We start from the raw sequence: 20516 nt of genomic DNA, 5'->3' as shown, positions 1-20516 counted from the left end.
AAAAAAAAAAAAAATACTTTTTTTAAATACTAGGGATCAAACCTAACGGTCCTCTATCATTCAGCCACATTGCCCAACACCTTTTTTAAAAAAATTGGCATAACAAGATAGGATAGATATACAGCTACTTTCTCCTAGTTCAGGAAGAAGAAAGGTTTGTACTAATATTGCTTAAACAAGATATGTCTACATCTTGTCCTCTGAATAACTACAATGAAGACAACAATATGCAATGGATTAATTATTGTAACTGTCCTACTAACCTGTTTTGAAACTGTTTCATTGGTATTTTATTTTTTCTCATTAAAATGAATAAAAGATTAAAAAATAAAATAAAATTGTTAAACCTCTTTACCATTAAAAAAAAAATTTTTTTTTGGCATGGGGTCTTGCTAGGTTGCCCAGAGGGAAGCTGTGATCTTTCTGTCTCAGTCTCCTGAGTACATGCTTCTTATTCCTTTCTTAAAGTTTTAAACTGTTTTGGATCCTAGTCTATTTAAGAGAAAATTAGTATGTCAATAAGTACCCACTGAGCTGTATATAGGACTGTGATTAGACATAAGAAGGAGCTTGCTATTTGCTAAACAAACACAGGGATTTTCCCACCAGTTTATAGGGGGTTAGAAGAGCAGATCAGTGGTAGAACACGTCAGAAGGACCGGTAGTCAATTTTCCGAACCATTAAAAAACATCCTTGACTTTTCCCATTGACAGGTGGAGCTATGTTCTAATATTTAAATTTGAGTCAACAAGAAAGACTGGCTGGGGCTGGGAAGATGGCTCAGTAGAATAAGCAAGGGCCTGAGTCCAATCCCCGGTTCCACCAAAAAAAAGAAAAGAAAGAAAGACTGGCTGACCAAAAGAGAGGAAACAAAAAAAAAAAAAAAAAAAAGAGCAAACAATGTTATAATGTTATGTAACTTCTACCATGCAACTTCCATGATTAGGTCATAGAAGGCAGTGCAGCACTGATCTGGTTATCTGAAACAGTACTTCTATAGTCCTGAGTCACCATGCAGAAAACCAAGGATGCCCTGCTGTGAGGTAACCAGGTACAGGTGTTCTGGCCCACAGTTCAGTCATGGGTCCCAGCCAAGAGCTACCATCAACTGCCAGTGTGTGAGTAAAGTGCCCAGGGCTAGGGCACTTGGAGCTCTCCTGGGTGAGATGCTATGTGTATGAAGCAGAGATACATCATTTTGGCTATGCCCTCCAAATTCCTAACCCACAGACTCCTGTAGACATAATGACTGTTTTAAGTCACTAGGTTTTGGAGTTAAAGCTATAATGTAGCAATAGGTGACAACAGACAGAAATGAGACAAATAGCCAGGGATATAATTCAATGGCACAGCACCTGCCTGGCAAGCACAAGGTCCTGAGTTTTATTCCTGGTACCAAAAAAAAAAAAAAAAAAAAAAGAAAAAGAAAAAGAAAAGAAAGAAAGAAAAGAAATAAAAATAATGTGAATAAAAATGACATGGTCAGGTGTATAGCAGGGCACACCATTAAAAAAAAAAAAAAAAGCTAAAAGGATGGCATATTATGGTGATTTCTAAAACAAAGAAATTATGTCCAAATGAGTGATTCAGGGGCCAGGGAGACAGTTCAGTAGAATAAGCACTTGGCTGGCAAGCGCAAGGGCCTGAGTTCAATCACTGGTTCTGCAAAAAAAAAAATAAAAAGTGATTCAGAGCCACTATAAATTCTAAAAGAACAACAAACATAAAAACTGTTTAAAATTACTAAGGAGCATATAGTAGTTTAGGGTTTTGCAAGGGGAACAATACAACATAGGAAACATTTTGTAAGATTATTTTATAATGAATCACCCTAAGAATCATCTACAAAAGGGAAGTGCAAGAAATCTGCCCATATGCTAAGGGCCTAGATCCTAATATCCTAATATCCTTCATGAGTCCAACTGAAAACCTAGAACCCTTAACAATGCCCTCTGTAGTCCAAACAGAAGCCTGGAGCCCACAACGTCTCATGCAAGTCATTTTCATGGATCTGTGCTGGGAAGGCCCAAACAAAGATCAGTGGCCAAAACTAGAAAGTCAATGCCAGCAGGCTGAGGGATCTGATCTGGAGCCAGGAAGCAATGCTCAAGATAAATACCAGAGTTCCCCTAAAGAGCAGTTGCCATCCTCAGCAACAGTGAGGTCCTGAGCTCCTCCAATGATGAGGAAAGATGAGTTTACATCAGGAAAGCCAACATGACAAGCCTCTTCAGGAAGCTGAGCTGTGTACCATCTTCCCCTCCTAAGCTAGGAAATAATGCTCAAGATGAGGACCAAAGTTCCCCCAAAGTGAAGCACAGCCATTTTCAGTGATAATGAGGTCCTGAGCTCCTCCTCCACTGAGAACTTCCAAGTTCATCAGGAAAGCCAGCATGTCAAGGTCCTCCAGCAGAATAGCCCAAGAGAACCAGCAGTTCCTTAACATTTCCCAATAGCTTTTCCAAATAGCTTCCCTAGCAGCCTCCCAACAGCTTCTCTAATTCTGCCTCTTATGCTGCCGGCAACAATCCTCAGGTGGGCCTCCCAAATCCAGCACCACAGTAGTTCAGTTCAGCTGGGTGTAACAAGCTGACCAGTTTACAATCCACCACAGAGTATTAAGAAGCTGGTAAAATCTGGAGGGATGTAACTCTTGAAAAAAAGAAAACACAATGAGTAGGACCCTGTCTGTCTATCAATCTATCCATCCATCTGAGAAAGGGTTTTGCTCTGTAATTCAGGCTGGCCTTTAACTCACAATGTAGCCAGGCTGGCCTTGAACTCACAGCAATTCTCCTACCTCAGCCTCCCGAGTGCTGGAATTACAGGTATGCACCATCATGCCTAGCAGGATCCACTTTTATACAGCTCTCTTGCACTTCTAAGGGGAATCCCTGTGATACAAAGTGGCTAAAATTCAAGCAAAAATTCAATCTTACTGGCCTTACTAAGAGGCCAGAGGATGAAACAGCTAGAAATTCAGAGAAGAAATTGTGGCTAGGAATGGGACACAAGAGAAAACCCCAAACATCTTAAATTACCTTTCAACTCCTGGCTCACCCTAGAAAGTAGATGCACAGAGAAAACTATAGGGACACGAGGAAAAATGAAAAGAAAAAACAGCTAGATGGCAGAAAAAGAGATTCAAACTGCTGCCCAATACAATGGAGACAGTATGATGGTTGAATTCTTCCAAGACAAACAGGACTTTCCAGATATACTCTAACAAGGACAAAAGGAAGTCCTATAATTTCAAGGTGATGGGTCAATATTTTAACTACCTCTTAAAACAAAAGGCAACACAGGAACATTTGACCAAGATATTTTGTAGATATGTTTATGAACTATTCATGAAAGATTAGGTATTACCTGATTAAAAAGCAAGAATAAGGAAAGTCACTATGAACTTAAGATAACATTCCAAGGTTAAAATGGTGAAAATTATTTCCCATATGAAATTCATTTTAAAATTAATTTTTTGTAAATTAATCTGTTATAACTAGTTCTATAAGCAGAAAATATGTAGCTATTCCCACACACTGATTTATGAAATAAATTGAGGTCTCCTCTTTGAGGGTTTCAGTTGGGTGGGTCAAGGACAGCTTGGGGCAAAGAAACATCACGACAAATTTATATAAATTGAAGTGAGTATTGAAGCATGAATTGTCAGGTGACAAAGAAATAAAATATACAGAATTATAAGGCTAGAAGTAGGGTATTTTAGAGAATGATAATGATCAAAACCTGTTTAGAACAAAGTCATGAATGATTTTTTTTTTTTACTACTCAAATATGAACTCTATCCTCTAAGCCACTTTAGTAGCAAACCTTCGCTGAAAAGAACCAGAGTATACACAAGTTTGTGGACCATACAATCCTTGTCACAACTACTCAACTCTGCTGTTGCAGCATGAAAGCAGCTTATGCAAAACATGAACAAATAGGCATGCCATGTTCCAATAGAATTTGTAGTCACAAAATACACATAATGCCAGAGCTGTCCACTAGTTATAGTTTACCAAACTTTGCCCTAAGCAACAGGAAGTAACATGATATCTGTAATTTATAAAGAATTGTAGTAGGCAGCAGGGTGGAAGAGAAATCAAAGACGAATTTTAAAGAGACATCTGTCATCACTCTAGACAGAGAATAAGAGTATGAACTGAGGTCAAAGTATGCAAGCAAAGAAAAGGGTTTTTAATTGAGAAACATTAAAATGGTATTAGCAATAGATAAGAGGGATCAATAATGGCTATCAGGCTTCTTTGTTGGATACCCAAAGGCTACTATGAATCAAAACAGGGACTGCAGGCCGGGGAGAAAGCTCAGTGCCTAGCAAGAGCAAGGTCCTGAGTTCAATCTCCAGTAGCGCCAAAAGAAAAGAAAAGAAAAAAATGCAGCTAAAACAGGGACTGTTAAAAAACACTGGAAGAAGAGAGTTAGCCTGGGTATATATATTTGAAGGACATGCAGGTGAAGAGATCCTAAACACAACTGGAGTCTCAAAGAGTGGTTTAAGACAGAGATATATACTAGAGGTTCTTAGTAACAAAGTGGTACCTGAAGTCATGAGCACAGCTCAAGTATCTCAAGAAGAAAATTTGAAAGAAGCCTGGGAATAAAATCAGTGCCCCACTCTATTTGCTGCCCTTCTTGGGTTACTGTGTGCCCAGCAGCAGAGAAGACCTCAATTGCAAATCACACCTACACCTGTAAATCAGCACAAAACTTCTCTATAGCATGTTCTGAACACTTACAGAAGGCTTCCTATGAGCAATGCACTGAGGAAAAAATAAAGATTAATGAAACTTAGCCTTCATCATTGGGAGTACGCATGTTAATACAGAAATCAGTTAACTCTTTTTAAAATCAAATCATTCCAGGCTGGGCATAGTGGCACACACCTGTAATCCCAGCACTGTGAGAGACTAAGGCAGAAGCATCACAAATTCAAGCCCACCCTGGGCAATTCAGTAATTTAGTGATACTCTATCCAAAATAAAAAATTGAAAAAGGACTGGATATATATGACAGCTCAGTGCAAAAGCCCTGGGTTCGAGACCAGTACTGAAGAAGTCTATTTAATTATAATGTCTATCACTTAAAAATCTGTTGCAAAACAGCAGCTTAATAAAATATAAACACCATTCAAGATAGTAAGTCTTGCTTGCCAGAGCAAAAACTGACTCAGACAAAATAAAAATAGACTCTAGATCTTCCCCATTACTACTGCTGCCACCAACACTAGCTATTATAGGTTGCTTACAGATGCTAGGCTCTTTAGAGACCACTCCAATTCTCATTCTTCACAGAAAACATTCCTTTTAATCTTCACAAACATGCTAAGGTGGCTGCTATTATGATCTTCATGTTACTAGAAGGGTTAACTTGCCAAGGTCACATAGCCAGAAAGGAGGAAAACCAATTCACATCTGATTCCACAATCTTTGGAATTGCGGAAAGACACTAGGCCAAGATACTAGGTTGCTGCTCATCATGATCCACAGTTCTGTTACATTTCTCTCATTTTCAGAGCACAGGAAGAGAAAGTTGTTCTCAGGCTGTGGTGAAGACAAAAGAACAAAAATAAGATACACAGCTCTGATTTAGAGGACACTGAGCATTCTGAAACAGTAGAAAGCTGTCTAATGAAGTCTGTAATGACCTTGATAATTAACACTGAATTAAACCTTGCCAAAGGAATCTGGAAAATAGTTTTCTTCTTGAGTTAGCCATAAACCAGATTTCTAAGCACTCATAATGAATGTTTCATGGGCCTTAAAATCCAGCAATATGAATTATTCAGTGATCTAAGTGCTTTCAGAAAAGACTTTTTGCATACTTAAGCTCAGGGAATATTTATTTGCCTTCTGAATTGAAAATCATATAAAATAAGATACAACAGGGGCTGGTGAGATGGCTCAGTGGTCTAAAGCACCTACTTAGAACAAGCTTGGCAAAGCACAGGGACCACGGTTCAATCCCCCAGCACCACATGCCAGCCAGCCCCGCCCCCTGGTGGGCTGAGCTGGCGCCACACACACACACACACACACACACACACAAAGATACAACAAGAATAAAACTTAGTAAGCACCTACACTTTGGGTAAAAGATTTAAATCTGAAACAAAAGTAAAAAGGAAAGTAAATTTTTAAATTAAGAGACTTTAGGGCTGGCCAGATAGCTCAGCAGATTAAAGCACCTGCTTAGGCAGAAGCAGGAACCGGGGTTCAATTCCTGAGCATGCCATTCTGGCCCTGCCCCGCGGGGCATGCTCAGACTGCAATAGAGACTGGGCTTGGTGACGCACACTTGCAATCCCAGCACTTGGGAGATTGAACACAGGATCACTACAAGTCCGATCTGTGTAGTGAGACCCAGTAGACCCCGTACTAAATACATTAAAAATATATATAAAATAAATAAAGACTTTAATTTTATAACTTTGTAACTTTCCTTATCAGTGGTCCTACTGAATAACACTTTTCTTTTCCAAGACAGGATCTCCCTATGCAGTTTAGGCTGACCTTGAATTCACTCAGGCAAGCCTCAAACTCGCTGCATCCTACTGCCTCAGCCTCACAAATTCTGGGATTACAGTTACACATCACCACACCTGGCTAGTTAACAACTTTTAATATAGATTATTTCATAAACTCTCCCCTCCACTGCTTCTCAGTGAAGCAGATTTACAGATTTAAAATATAGAATCCCAGATTTACATACCCGACTTCATCTTACACACTGTCTTAAATTAACATGTCTGAACCCGAGTTCACATTTCTTCCAAACTTGATCCTGTTCTGGAATTCACAACAATAAGTAAATCACCATTCATCCACTTATGCAAGCCAGAAATAGACAAGTGTCCTTATTCCTCTTCCCTGCCCTCTCACAGCCAATCAATTACCTGATGGTGCCTCCTAAATGTCTATCAAGTCTAGCTTCCTCCCATCATTTCCACCAGGTGAATACTGGCCTCTCTACCTCCCCTCATATGAGGCTTTCTTTTTTTGGTACCTGGGATCAAACTCAGGACCTTGCACTTGCCAGACAGGTGCTTATGCCACTGAGCTATCTCCCCGGCACTCTACCTTCCCTCATACAATAGGGCATTACAGATGTAACCAATTCTGCTGTAATCTTCAACTCTTACAGCTAGGATTGCTGCATGGAAAACTATACAAATCTAGAACCTGCCTCCTGTTTAAAACACATAATTATCTTCTCATTTGTTTTAATGTAAAGATAAAACTAAAATTAAAAAATAAAACTTATAAAACCCATTCTCTTCTTATAACAAATCACTTCTGTGTCTTTCTTATCACAATGGTTTCTCTTAGTACCTCACAAGTGCTAAATTCACCCCACCTAAAACAGGCCCTCTTTTTGCTCTGTCTCCACCCCTAATCTCTCACCTAATTAACTCATACTTCAGCTGTGGCTTAACTGTTACTTTCCAACTCAAATACCAGCTTTCCTTCATTATTTACTCACAGTGCCTGCTTCGTGCCAGACACTGTTCTGGAAATTTATGATTCATCAATGACAGATAAAAAGTACTGGCTATGTGGTGCTTAAGTGGGAGAAAGGAGAGATGATAGCATAATAAAATAGATAAATGAGCCAGATGTGGTGGTGCACACCTGTAAGCCTGTATCCCAGCACTCAGGAGACTGAGGCAGGAGGATGACTGAGTTCAAGGCCAGCCCAGGCTACAAAGTGAGCTCATGCCCAGCCTGCACTGCGTAGCAAGACCCTGTCTCAAAAAGACAAAGCAAATCCAAGGAATAGAACTGTACATGGTGAGCCTCAATCCTTTGCAGTGGGAAAGTTGTCATGAACAAAATGTTGGGGGCTGGGGAGACCGCTCAGCAGCACAGTGCCTGCCTGGCAAGCATGAGGTCAAGTTTGATTCCCAATAAAAAAAAAAAAAAAAAAAAAGTTGGTAGAAACACAGGCAGTAAGGGCCACTCATTACCATCTCAGATGAAGAACACGTCATGGAGCAATGGAACAAAGGCAATCCTTGCTACAAGGAGCCAAAGAAGTTGGTTAAATTTGGTTTGTGTTTCACTCTTCTGTGAAAGGCAGAACTTGTAACCTGGCAAACTGGATATTTAGCTAGGAATTTTTTATTTTTTTTTTAAGACAGGGTCTTGCCATATTGTCCACAGTACCTTAAGCTTCAGCAATCCTCCCACCTCAGCCTTCTAAGTAACTAGTACTAGCGTTACGTGCTGACTAAGGAAATTTCTAAGCAAAGTATTGGAGGTATAGCTTGGCTTCTCTTGAACTGTGCACTAATAGGCACAGATGACTTAAACCACTAACCAAAAGAGGAGCAAAAATTTCAAAATTTGGAAAATATCCTCAGCCTATCCATATTGGAAAGCTTATTCAGTACCGTACCTACCGTAACTGTACCTCGTACAAGTGCAAGGTCCCACCAAGTTCAGTTCCCAGTACCAAAAAAAAAGGAAAAGAAAACAAGCTTATTCAGGTCAGAACAAGAATACAGCCAAGTAACTATCTGATAAAGAGATGAACCTGGTTTCCAGAACACATTCATCAAGACAATGGCAGAAGAACCCCAAGGCAATTCAGAAGTCACCTGAACTGCCACCTCTGCCATCTCTATCACAGGCCTGGCGTACAAGCCCTCACAAAGACTAAGGCTTGTCAGCTGATATACTTAGGGGGTCAAGCGGAGGTGTGACAGAAAAAGCAAGACTGGTAGAAAGAAGATAAGGCATCAAAAAAGTACTAAAAATTGTACTTTTAAGACTGCAATTTGCAGGACCCAGTCAAAGTCATCCAAGGCAATTTATATCAGCATTTGCTCAATTAAATTTAGGCTCCTCAGGTACACTCACAATCCATTAGTAGGCTTAACTGAGAGAGTAAAGACCAGAAACTTGACCCTAAGATAAAATCACAGGTTGAGAGAATTCAACAAACACTTAAATTATCCATCTTAAAAACAAAAATTGGACTCATATCTGTAATATGAGCCAATACCCACAGAAGGAAAGGGGATCCCACCTTTTACCAGAGTTTTCACTCCTCAAGCATAAATTTCTCATTTTCAGAAAAGGTGTCTCTATCTGGAGGGCCTGCACTCTATTTCTCTGGGTGTGTAACTTTTGATTTCTGAGTGCTCACATGTCCTCTGTGACCTCAAACCCTTTCTGTGCCACTGTGTTTTATTTCCACAGCTGGAGTCAGCAAACCTGCATACTTACAAGAAGACTAAGTTAGGTTCCACACCTCACTTAAGGTCCTCTGACACTGTCTAGTGACAAACTATCAATGCTATCAATATATTATCACACGGTTAAGCATAAACCAAAATGTTAACTTTTTTTTCAGACAGGGTCTCACTGTGTAGCCCAGGCTGGCCTTGAGCTCACAGTGATCCTCCTGCCTCAGCCTCCCGAGTGCTGGGATCACAGGCATGCACCACCATACCTGCCAGTAATGAAAAGCTAGAAAAGGATAATAGCATGCATGTGAGGGTAAACATCTGCTGGACCATCCAGCGCTGACTCAGTCCCAGCAAAAGGGTGCCTGCCCCACCTCTACAGGGGCCCTGCTTAGACATCTCTGCCTGTCTTGAGCTGCACATTAAAGAACTACTCTCCAGTTCCATCAATGGGCTCCAGGGTCACAGCTTTCCATCCACACCTGCAAAAGGGTGCCCTCCTGGCAAGCAGCACTGGGAAAGCAGAGGGATTAAGGAGGATTCAGAAAAGACCAACATTAAGAAGATTTCTAAGGAGTTCAAAGGCACTGGACAGCTTGAATATCAGGGAATCTCTTCCTGAATTAGCTACCAGAGGTGGCTGACAGCATAACCCTGGCTCACTCCCACTCAGCCACTCCCCAGCTGTGCCTACTCGGATACACAGTCCACACTAGCCCTCCTGGACTAGCTTCCAGTCATGCTTGCCATGGCTGTGGCCTTCCAGTGTGTATGCTGGGGCAATAACATGTCCCTCACAAAAAGAGAATTAATGAGGTCACAGGGGATATGTGAACATTCAGTCCTGTCACTCAAGCACAAGGATGCTCCCACATACAACTACTTTAGGGCACTCTGTTCCTGGCAGTACTACCAGGACTCCCAGGTTAGGAAACATCTTACTGTTCCTGGATGAAAATGGCAGATCACTTGTACACAAGCATCTCATTTTAGTCCCTCCCAAAATCCCACTAGAACAACAAGACAGGAAGTTTTTTTAAAACACCAACTCCTTAAGTTAGGAAACCCAGAAAAGGAGATAAGAACAATAAAAGTTTCAAAGCTGGGGGGCAGGGATATAGCTCAGCGGCATGAGCACCTGCCTGACAAGTGCAAGGTCCTGAGTTTGATCCCTGGTACCAAAAACAAAAAAAGTTTCAAAGCTGGAAAGCAGATGTCAGTTAACTGACAAACCCAAGAAAACCAAAACCTAAACTGCCAGCAGGGCAAGTTGAGAACCAAATGGGTGGGGGATGGGGAGATGGCTCAGTAGAATAAGCACTTGCCTGGCAAGCGCAAGAGCCTGAGTTCAATCCCTGGTTCTGCCAAAAAATAAAATAAAAATAAAATAAAAAATAAGGGCAGCTGGGCCCTTGGAATAGTTTGGGGGGCCAGGTGATGACTTGGTGGAATAAGCGCTTCCTTGACAAGAGCAAGGGCCTGAGTTCAATCCCCGGTTTCACCAAAAGAGAGAGAGAGAGAGAGAGAGAGAGAGAGAGAGAGAGAGAGAGAGAGAACCAAATGGGTAAAGAGTAGGGGAAGAGTTTTAAAAAAGGTAGGTCCTAGGATGTGATTCCTTCTTTCTTCACGGTATTGGCAACTCCTCCTTCCACATCCGGACAAATCTATGAGTTTTGTTTTATCTCTCTGTTGTTTGCCTTTTTCTTGTGTAATGGGCTGGGGAATTCCAGGACAAACATAACGTATCACAGATAATGTATCACACTAAAATTTAATATTTGTGACTATGCTAAATGAAGTTTCAGTCCCTCTTCAGGCTCAGGACACTGACAGCAAAGGGCACCCCTAACCAATGGCCCAGCCAGATTATTCTGCAGGAAAATACACAGTGAAAAGCCATATCCACATCTACACCTTCAGAGGAGTCAATCAACTTTTCAATTTTACTTATTAGCAAAAAGTCAGTGATTGCTATGGATCTGAGGAAACTTGAACATGAAAGATATACAAAACAAAAATAAGCAGCCCGATACAAAGCTTTCAGAAAGAAAAACTATTATCACTGTAACTTTAGAAAAACTAGAATGAAATTCAGGCTTTGTGGTACATCCCTGTGGATCCTAGCACTCAGGAGCCTTGGCAAGAGGATCACCAAGAGTTCAAAGGCAGCCTGACCTTTGTATAGAAACCTGATCTCAAAAGACCAAAACAGACATCCTAGAATAAAATATTGCTAGTGTGGTGGCATATCCTTGTAATCCCAGCACTTGAGAGGATGAGGCAGAAGGATCTTTGCTGAGACCAGCGTGGGATACAAAATGAACTCAAGGCCAACCTGAGCTGCATATCAGAGACCCTATCTCAAAAAGACAGAAAATAAATAAATAAATAAAATGCTATCCTAAGAAACACAGAAATGGAAAAACATTCTTCACAATTTAAAAATGTAACTAACAAGGAGGGGCTGGGGATATAGCTCAACAGCATAAATGCCTGCCTGGCAAGCACAAGATCCTGAGTATGACCCTGGTACCAAAAAAATAAAATTAAACATGAATGTTGGTAACAAGAAAACAGTAATAATTAGAGAAAGAAAACAAGACAGCAAATGGATATGAAATTAAAAGACCAGGATAATAGGGCCAGCCAGATAGCTCAGCAGACTAAAGCACCTGCTTAAGCAGAGCACAGCAGCCAGGGTTTGATCCTGGGCATACATGTAAGTCGGCCCCGTCCCCAGAGGCATGCTGAGACAGGGATTGAGATTGGGTGTGGTGGCATGTGCCTATAATTCCAGCACTTGAGAGGCTGAAAACAGGAGAATCACTACAAATCCAATTTACATTGTGAGATCCTATAGACCCTGTACTAAATTAAATAAATAAATAAATGACCAGGATAAAAGATTCACAAATGGCTATATGTGGTGCCATATACCTGTAATCTCAGCAGTCTCAGGGGTCACAATGGCTTGGAATTTTCAACACAGGAATCAAGATGACAATGGAGGGGCCGGTGAGATGGCTCAGTGGAATAAGCACTTGCCTGGCAAACGCAAGGGCCTGAGTTCAATCCCCTGTTCCGCAAAAGATGACAATGGAGCAACAGCTTCAAAACTCTAAAGGAAAAGCAGTTCCAACCATAACTAACACCAGCCAAAATATCAGTCAAGTATAGAATTGAAACACATTCAGACATAAAAGACTCCAAAAAAGGTAACTTGTCCTACATACTACTGGAGATTGAATTCCACTACAAAGAGTAGAATCAATACAAAAGGATACAGGATATAGGAAAGAACCAACAGGAGAGCTAAAGAGAAGCTTGCAGCCAGCTGAGCAGAAGACAGCCAGGCCAGCCTGAAGCACAGTGATCAGCTATGGTTTAGCTAAGAACTGACACCAAGATGGGGTCCAGATCCCTATCTGTCCTAGGCAGGGCTGCCTTAGCTTGAGCTCCCACTGATGCAGTTCCTGCTTGCCCACAAGCCTGGCAGGAAGCAATCAGCAGCAGCCATGCACTTTCCTAGCTTCAAGATTTGGCTTTGACCTTCCCTAGTAACTGCAGGTAGGAAATGGTGAGCTATGAAACATGAATGCAGGGTAATGCACTTCCCTGACCTTATGTCTACTGTCCTTCCAGTACTTAATCCCCACTAGTGTCTTCCACATGCCCAGCCCCAATCCCACTGACTAAAACTCCTTCCTAAAACCACCCAACTTCTTCAGAAAGGGCCCTGTTTCAAGCAGGGGCCTGAAGCCACTTTGATCAGCTCATCTCTTCTTGGAAGCTTTGATCTATCAGTGACAAGTGTCCTTCCCTTACACAATAAATTGGAAGTTATGATAATAATACAGACATTTAATCTCAAATTTGAGAAGCCCTTCTATTTTCTACAAAGCCTATTTGGGCCTTATCTGTGCTCTGGAGTATGTAGTTTTACTTGAAAAATCACTATAAATAAAGATGTAAGCTGGGTGTGGTTGCACACCCGTGATTCCAGCACTCCAGAGGCTGAGGCAGGAGGATTGTCATGAGTTCAATACCAGCCTGGGCTACAAAGTGAGCTCAAGGCCAGTCTCAACTGCATAATGAGATTTTGTTTCAAAATGAGAAAAAAATAAAATTAAACAAATAAATAAAATAAAGAGCCAGCCAAATAGCTCAGCAGATTACAGTGCCTGCAAGCAGACACAAGGGCCTGCAAGCAGACATAAGTACCAGCCCTGCCCCCAGGGCGCACTGAGACAGCAACTGAGACAGGGCATGATGGTGCACCTCCTGTAATTCCAGCTCTTGGGAAGCTGTAAACAGGCAAATCACTACCAGTCCGATCTAGTAGTGAGACCCTTCCCTAAAAATAGAAAAAAATAAAAATAAAAAAGTACTGAGTTTGAGTCCCAGTATCAAAAAAAGAAAACCAGTTACTATGCGCCTTGAGACCTTTTTTTTTTTTTTTTTTTTTTTTTAATTTTAGTACAGGGTCTGCAGGCTCTCACTACACAGATTGGACTTGTACTGATTCTTGTTTTCAGCCTCCCAAGTGCTGGGATTACAGGTAAATGCTACCACACCAAGTCTCAATTGCCATCTGAGTATGCCCAGGGTGGGGGCGGGGGCGGGGCCAGCACAGTACACCAGGGATGGAACCCTGGCTGCTGTGCTCTGCCTAAGCAGGCACTTTAATCTGCTGAGCCAGCCCTTGAGACCATTCTCATAAATGAAATAAAACAGACATACATGTGTAAATATCTCATTGCTTCTCTTATATAAGAAACTGAAAATGTAAATAAGAACCAAAGTATATAATAGATATCATGAAATAGAAATTGTTCAAAAGGAAAAAGGACCTGGGGGTAGAAGGAGAAAGAAAAAAAGGATAAAATGCAAACAAAGCTTTGTAAATGAGGGGAAGAGGTACTGAAGAGAGGGTAGGAGAATGGAAGAAAAAAAGAGGAACTAAGATATATCATATACAGGTACAAACTCCCTATAATGAATATGATCATGATGTATATCTAAATTGTACCAATAAACTTAATTTAAAAAAATAACTCTTTAATTTTTGGAGATCGCTCAGCAGTATAAGTATCTGCCTGGCAAGTGCAAAGACCTGGGTTTGACACCCAGTACCACATGCCATGCTGGCCTCGCACCAAGCAGGCACCAAAACCAGGTATGGTGGTGCATGCCTATAATCCCAGCACTGAGGAGGCCATGACACAAGGATCACTATGAGTCTGAGCTGCGTAGCAAGACCCTGCACCAAGTAAATAAATAAAAAAAAAATTTAAAAATTAAAAAATAGCTCTTTAATTCTTAACAGGTAAAATCTGGAAACATGCTTTTTGTATGGGAATTTTAACACTACTCACTTAAAACTATACTGTTCAGGGTATAAGGGTAAGTGTGCACTTATGACTATATGTACATGAATGTTTGTGTATATGTATAAATATATACATACATAAAAGTATTTATATACAATGTGTAAAGCTGAGCTGTCTCCCAGTCTTCAAGCTTTTCTTTTTTTTTGTTTTTGTTTTTTTTGTTTTTCCTCGCGGAACTGGGGATTGAACTCAGACACTTGCGCTTGCCAGGGAAGCACTTATCCTACTGAGCCATCTCCCCAGCCCCCCAAGCTTTTCTTAAAAGCAAAAGAAAGATTAACACAAAAATCAAGGGCTTCCCCTGAGGCCTTCTTTGTTAATCTCATAGTAGTCAATAGTGATCAGTGCAAACGTATTTTTTAAATACTTCTGGTAGTTGAATTATGTTTTGCAATAAAAGAAATGAATTTGTAAAACAAAAAAATAACAAATGTATCTATTATGAATGGAAATGAAGAAGGTTGCCACAGAACCATAGGAACACAAAATATGTCTATTCACATTCTCTCTTCCTCAAAGCACCCTCTACTCATTCTTGCCAATCAAATGAGGCCATATAACCTTAAGGTCAACACCACTCAGCAGTAACAAGGTTCATAAATTTGCTATTAATACAGTACTCCAAATTTTCTCTGATGTAGACTTTCAGTATAAGGGGTCACACAGATCCTAAGAATATGTTTGGCAGCTGCCTTTAAATTATAAAATCTTGTAAATTATTAATTATTAATTAAATTTAATTATTAATTAAATTATAAAATCTTATAAATTATAAATTATAAAAAAAATTGTTACGTTCTGACATAACATAAATTATACTAAATTATACTATAGGTATAAATTATACTAAAGTATTATTATACGTTAGAAAGAGGGATCTACTTCAACCAACCTTTGGTTGGGTTTGTTTTTTTACTTCAACCATCCTTCAATGCCAAAAATTATTTCAGACAAGGCTTTTAATAGCTAAAGCTCAGAAACAGTCAAAGTTCTTTGATAAAAGACCAAAAAAGAACATTGTATATCTGAACAATGGTATACAATGAATTTTAAAATTAAAGTTCATACGATATGAAAATGTTCATAAGAAATTTGTCATTTTATGTCAGTCACCAAATAACATACTGTGTTCGCCTTCTCTGGAATGGAACTGGGACTTTTAAAGTACAAAGAGTGATAAAAACAAAGAAATTCTCTCTTCTTAACACATCTATGCAGTATTTGATATTTTACTTACTATTCTTTTGTAATACCTGTTTTACAACTCAACTTTACGTCTATTGTTTGAAAACCACAAAGGATAAAATAAGATACCTCTTTACCTTGGGACCCAGAAGTGAATTCAAAAAAGATCAGCCAGGTGAAAGGATCCTAAGTGGTACAAGAGGTAGTGGAAACAATGTGTTTCCCAAAGAGGAAAAATACATCCTCACCCAGCTCCAGCTATGCCTGCTTTTCCCAGGGAATCAATAGTCACAAAAAACCTTTGGTTTCCATCTTAACATCGAGGAACATTGCAACAGCACTGTGGGTTAAAATGTTTTCGTGTATGCTCTCCACTGGAAACTTAAGCAGGTTGGTAAGAGACGGAAGACGAGAAAAAAGATGACAAGCCTGGGAAGGAGCGTCTCCGGAACCGCCAGGAAAAGGGATTGACAGTATAAGCAGGATGCAGAGTTGGAGGGAAGATGCTGCTTCCACCTCCGACTCCCGGGCGCTCCAATCCCCGCCCCTCCTCCCGTCGCCGCAGAGCAGCGCAGGGACGCGGGAACCGCGCAAGCCAGCGCGCCGGCCGCTTCGGGAAAGGTCAGAGATCTACCTTCCAGGGTTACCTCAGAAGCCCATTTAATGCCTGAAGTGGCCTCCCCCACAACGACCTGGCTCCGGGGACATACGGACACAGCGCCGTGCCGCTCTGCACCTTAAAGGCCACTCCACACTCATGATTTATTCTCGGAAGACTCGGGGTCCTTTTCTCCCACTTTCCCCCCATCTCTGTGCTTGATGGAGTCAGAAAAGTCCAGGGTACACGCACAGATTGCCAGCAATAGGTCGGAGCGCACGCAGGACAGAGGAAGGGCCGGGCGTCCGTGTTCTCCCGTGCCCGTCGCCGCGAGGCCCCCAAAGAGGAAGCCGGCAACCTCTCCAGACTCTGAAAACGCCCGGCAGGTGGGGGTCAAGGCCGTGTCACGGCCTCGGTCACCCGAGGGATGTCGGGAGCCGGGAGTCCCGGCCGAGACGCGCTGCGCCGCAGCCCCTCTCAGGCAGGGCCGGGCCCGCGGGCTTGGGGGGCACCTTCCCACGCCTGGACGTGGGGCCTCGCGCATCCCAGACCAGCCAACCGCGCTCACCTGAGTCTCTCCGACACCCACGCCGACCCCCAAAGCTGCAGGCCGGAGGAGGAGCCTGCACAGTAACTGAGTCGATGTCCGCCGGCTCCTCCTCAGGCCCTGGAGTGGTGAGCAGGCGTCGGGCGCGAGGTGAGGGCGCCGTGGGGCGGGGTAAAACGCCGTGAGAATGGTAGTGACCAATCAGCGAGCAGAAAGTGAACGGCCGGGGGCGGGGCATACCTCTAAGAGGAGGGGCGATGGGCCAGGAGGCGGAGCTAAGGCGTTGCAGAGCGAGGCGCGACGCCGTGCTCTCCGCAGCGACCAATCGCGGTAAAGTAAATGGCCAGCCGGGTGTGGGGCTCCTCAGGGCGGGTTGAGGCGCCTGGGGTCGTAGAGCCTCCAGAGCAGTGGTCTAGAGACCTCATCTCACTTGTCAGTGTTGTGTAGACCAATGTCTTGGTGCCGCAGTTGCGGCCTTCGAACTCGGACCGCGGCCTTTGTGCACGCGGACTTCACGTGAAGCAACTGTGAGCTCACTGGAGCAGGGCAGCCCACGCCCTCAGCAGGACAGGGTCTCCTGTGCTTATTGGCGGGGCAATGACCCCTGCAGCTACGGAGACAGGGCCCGTTCTCCAAGATAGGTCTCAGAAACCAGGAGTCTTCAGCAGTGCCTTTCTGCAGTCCCCACTGTACAAATGGCACCTGCCTGTAATCCCAGCAGTACGGAGGCTGAGGCAGGAGGATTGCAGTTAGTTCGGGTAGCACATAGTAAGTTTAAGGCCAACCTGATCTACATAGCAAGACTCTATCTCAAAATAATAAAGACATAAAAATAATTTTTAAAATAAAAGAAGGGCCGGGGTCATAGCTCAGTAGCACAGTGCCTGCCTGGCAAGCACAAGGTCCTGAGTTTGATTCCTGGTACCAAAATAATTAATTAAAAAGAAAAGAAATGGAGTCCTAGAAAGATGGAGTTAACTCATTCAAGAATACTTTACTAGTACTGTTTCCTGAGATTACCAATGTAACACAACTAGTCTTTTGATTTTCATCTAACCATTTTTTCCCATCTCTCCACTCAGATTTTCAGCTTTCTCAGAGCCAAATGTCTCTCCACTTGTCTCCTTTAAAGATATGGCCTCTTGAATTTTCATCATAATTTCAGTAGCTTTTGGAAATCTTGAGTTTCCTACTGAATACAAAATCTCGTTTCTGGCTTTGGGGAAAAAACACTATGTAAGCACTGATATCCAAATCATCCATAACCAATGTCTGAAGCCTGGCATGGTAATGCATACTGGTAAACCCAGAACTTGGGAGGCTGAGGCAGGAGGACTGCCATGAGTTCAAGGCCAGCTTGGGCTACTAGCCAGTTCAAGACCAGACTGAATTACATAGTGAGACCCTGTCTCAAAAAGAAATAAAATAGGGCTGGGGAGATAGCTCAGTAGAATAAGCACTTGCCTGGCAAGTGCAGGGTCCTGAGTTCAAGCCCCAGTACCACAAAAAATAAATAAATGAAATGAAATAACTAGGAAAACCAATGTCTGCGAGACTAGTGTTGAAGAGAAAGAAAGACTTTTTCAGTAAATATATGGGGAAAAAATGCTGAACATTAACCATCAGGGAAATACAAATCAAAACCACACTGAGAAAGAGCCAGGGAGATGGCTCAGTAGAATAAGCACTTGCCCGGCAAGCACAAGGGCCTGAGTTCAATCCCTGGTTCCGCAAAAAAAAAAAAAATCACACTGAGAGTCCCTCTCACCACAGTTAGAATGGCTGTTAATAAATAACAAATGCTGGGGGCTGGTGAGATGGCTCAGTGGGCTGGTGAGATGGCTCAGTGGTCTAAAGCACCTTCTTAGAACAAGCTAAGCTAAGCAAAGCACAGGGACCACCGTTCAATCCCCCAGCACCACATGCCAGCCAGCCCTGCCCCCTGGTGGGCTGAGCTGGCCACACACACAAAATAAATAAATAAATAATAAAAAATAAAAATATATTAAATGAAGGACCATTAAAAAAATAGTTTAAAAAAAAAAAACAAATGCAGCAAGAATGTAGAGAAAAAGAAAAGGAAGCAGAATGTAGAGAAAAAGAAAAGGAAGTGAAATTAACATAAAAAACGATCACCTGCCACATCCTTCTCTATTGCAGCATTATTCACAATTGCCAAAATGTGGAGTCAGCCGAGATGTCTGCCCACAGATGAATGGTAAAGAAAGTAAGGTTTCGGCTGGGGAGGCAGCTCAGCAGCGATAAGTGCCTGACTGGCATGCACAAGGTCCAGAGTTCAATCCCCAGTACCAGAGAGAGAGAGAGAGAGAGAGAGAGAGAGAGAGAGAGATTTGCATATATACAATAGAGTATTATTCAGCCATGAAGAACAGAACTCTGTCATTTGCAGAAAAATGAACGTCCACTTGATTGATATGTCAGACATAGACAAGCATCATGGTTTAGATCAAGAATGTCCCCAAAAGCTGGGCATAGGGCTGGAGAGATAGCTTGGTGCTCTAAGTACCTGCCTGGCAAGCACAAGGACCTGAGTTTGATCCCCGTTACTGCATGCTGTGCTGGCCCTACACCATGCTGACCACCAAAACCAGGTGGGATAATGTACGCCTGTAATCCCAGCGCTGGGAAGTCTGAACTGCATAGTGAGACCCTATATCAAATAAAAATTAATTAATTAATAATATATTTTTTTAAAAGCTGGACATAGTGGCATACACCTGTAATCTCAGCAGTTGGGGCTGAGGCAGGAGGATCACTGTGAGTCCAAGGCCAGCCTAGGTTACACAGTAATTGAAGTCCAGCCTAAACTGCATTAATTGATATTTGGGAACTGAGAGAAAGAGGATCTCAAAGTAGAAGAGGGCTATTAGAACTGGGAAAGAAGGCTGGAAAGAGAGAGGTGGAACGAGGCCCTTTTATAAAGTATGCCTGTATGCAAACATCACTGTGAAGGCCACTGTTTGCACATTTAATACGTGATAAGAAAATCAATAAGATAAAATAAGACAAGGCTTTCCTAAGCAGCCAAAGAATAGAGAAGCAAGATTTTTGCTTGTAAGTCAACTTCTCAGGTCCAGGGAGCTGCGGGATTACAGATACGGGTCAGAAATTACAAGTGAGGCAGACAGACTAGGAAAAGGGAGAAGTAGTGCATTTCTCACTCAGGGGCAGAGACCTTCCAGATCTGATGCTGCTCCTTGTGCTCTGTTCATGGCCTGCTATCCTTGGGCTTGGAGGCCAGTGGCTGTCTTCAACCTTGAAGGGGAAGGAGAGAGAAGAGACAAGTCTAGGTCAAGTAACCCCTAGTTTATAGTTTGGAACAAAAAAAGATCAACATGTCTACATGCAGAGCTGAGGAGAATTTCACACATAAGTTAAGGCAGCAAAGGAAACATATAAGACATGAAAACAGAGATTTCAAGTTTTCTCTTCTGATTCTACAGGCCCAATGAACCAGAGGACAAGTGGAAGTTTTTACCAGAGGTGTTTGTTTGCTTTTGTTTGTTTGTTTTTGTTTTTTTGTTTTGGTTTTCTTTTGCCTTTTTTTTTTTTTTTTTTTTTTTTTT

The 20516-nt window shown here is 42.0% G+C and overlaps 1 protein-coding gene across 4 annotated transcripts in view; it reads right to left on the bottom strand.

Moving 5' to 3' along the window:
- The window catches only part of Tmem50b (transmembrane protein 50B), a 44975-nt gene extending 27876 nt beyond the window's left edge, over positions 1-17099 (bottom strand). The window contains exon 1 of one of the 4 annotated variants that reach the window (XM_023705603.1): positions 16951-17099. The gene's annotated coding sequence lies outside the window, so the exon portion shown is untranslated. Of the gene's footprint in view, positions 1-9903; positions 9960-16641; positions 16717-16950 lie in introns of those variants that run through there. The other 3 variants (XM_004645339.2, XM_023705602.1, XM_023705601.1) reach the window with 3 other exon arrangements.
- Positions 17100-20516: the final 3417 nt, after the last annotated feature.

Source organism: Octodon degus, unplaced genomic scaffold (assembly GCF_000260255.1).
Source record: "Octodon degus isolate 3935 unplaced genomic scaffold, OctDeg1.0 scaffold00225, whole genome shotgun sequence".
NCBI lineage: Eukaryota > Metazoa > Chordata > Mammalia > Rodentia > Octodontidae > Octodon > Octodon degus.
The sequence above is the reverse complement of the archived record's forward strand: the minus strand, read 5'-3'. Positions and strand labels throughout refer to the sequence as shown.